This window comes from Pundamilia nyererei, unplaced genomic scaffold, assembly GCF_000239375.1.
Source record: "Pundamilia nyererei isolate P.nyererei 1_Seehausen unplaced genomic scaffold, PunNye1.0 scaffold00304, whole genome shotgun sequence".
In the NCBI taxonomy this organism is placed as follows: domain Eukaryota; kingdom Metazoa; phylum Chordata; class Actinopteri; order Cichliformes; family Cichlidae; genus Pundamilia; species Pundamilia nyererei.
In genome coordinates, this window is record NW_005187705.1 from 584,993 (window position 1) to 587,145 (window position 2,153).

The following is a 2,153-nucleotide window of genomic DNA, read 5'->3' on the forward strand; positions in this document are numbered from 1 at the left end:
CCACCTCTGCCGAAGAGCACATGTTCTGAGATTTTCCACTGTAGTTGTTTGATGATGACAAGTCTTACACACTGTTTGCCTCATAATTAAATGGTACACTGATGCAGTCTGGAATCTATGAATGACAGATGTGTGTGTTCTGCAGGGTATGATGATGCTAGCTCACCACAGCAGTCAACACTGTTTTTTCTTTAGACTGTTCCCCAAGGCTCTTGGGGGCTCTCCACTGGAGTGAATGTTAAACTTCTCACCGGCTGCTTTTATTCACATGTTTTCATATGACACTGTTGGATACTACTATATTCTATGTGGAATTTTTAGAAAATACTCCATAATTCTAAGACAAAGCCATCATTAAAAAAACAAACAAAAACAACTTTCTACGACAGTTTTGCCCATTTCTGTTAAGTTTGTTGTCAGTATTCCATGTCATAATATTCCTCTTGTTCTCCCGAGAAGGAACTGTAACCACATAATTTCCTTTGGGGTTAATAACATATTCTGATTAGGAATTTCTGAAAAAAATATTACATTAAAACACTGTTTTAACAAATTACTTTTTAAAAGACAAGCTTTTTGATAAAACTGCATTCTGCCCAATAATCACCTAAAGCTGGATTCATGGATGAAGAGAGCCGTACGGAAGATAAGGAAGGTCAAAGGACATGTCTGCTTTTGAGCATAGGTAGGGCCAAAATGGCAGCATTCACTACGCCCATTATGTGTAAAAAGTAATGTGTAAGCTTGACCTGGGAAAGGAATAATCTGCTCATCTACACAGGTCTCAGCAGACTGAAGCTTTCTTGCACTCTGACAAGAGACGAGCTCATTTGTTAACATGATGAATCTTGAAGAATCTGTCATGAGTTATTTCATTGGCTATGATGAGATCAGCCAAGCAGCTGATTTTGTTTCATGTAAAAAAGAATTTCAACCCAGATTCAAAAGGGTTGAAATTGGATTGAGATAGAGCAAAGTAATGTGGTTTAGTGCACTTCTAGCAAATATACTTCAGTCTGCTGAGATCATGGAAAGCCTGTGTAGATTGAGAAGATGTATTTCAGCTGTGCAAGAGAAACCAAATCCCCCAGTGTAAAAGATCGAGCTTTCACATTACTTCTAATCCATAGTGGATTGTGGGTGTTGTTACTTCGTCCCTAATCCGGCTCCTTGAAAGCTGGTTTACTGATTTACTCGTCCTCAAACATGTCACCTTCCTGCTGCAATGCCTGGATCTGCTCCACCTCATCTCCCAAAAGCTCAAAGTCTAACCCTCCTTCCACAAACTTGAATCAAATCCTTTCTAGCTCTTTCAGCCCTCAGCTTTTTGAAGTATTAAAAATGGAGGTTTTAAGTCCTGCTGTCCACCACAAAGGACAATGAATAAGTTTTATTGTGAAAGGGTTAAACTTATTGCACATTTATGACATCTTAATAAACCAAATTGAAGATTGTAATGTGGAAGAAACAATTTCATCTTTAAGAGAAACAGAATCTCTGAAAACAGTTATCACGTAACCTCCCTGATTGCCATAGAACGTGGAAGCTGCAGTGCCTGCCATTTTGACAAAAAGTTAATGTTCTCTGTTTCTGTTATTTTAAATGAATGACATTGCAAGAATGTGTACTGCGAACTTTTTCAGTGTATCTGTTTATATTTATATCTACTTATATTTTGGGTTTTAAAGCAGTAAAGACAGCAGGAAAATTGTACGAGTTTTAAAGATGCATTTTCATTTGCAGTAAGTGCTTCAAGAACAAAAGAAAATGAAAAATGCTAGTTGTTTGAAAACAAAACAGACTTTGCTCAGACATCATGAGGAGGCTTTGGTGTGAGTCCTTATGATAGATGTGTTGATAGTTCACTGGTCTCCACATTTGATTTAGGCCAGGTGTTTAGACTGGATATCATCTTTGATGGAACCGTGTCAGGGATTTGTGTCCGACCTCGAATCATGTGTTAGACTAATGAGTTAATCACTATATTATATCTTATTAAAAACAAATAAAGCTGAAATCGGTTCAGGTCCACACTGGGGCAGGAAGGTGGACGGGGCTCATGAAATTTGATTCACCAAAAAAAAGAAAAAAAAGGCAGCGGTCTTCTATTACGTCCGCCACTCAGAGATAAGACTAGAGAGCTCGCGTGGGAG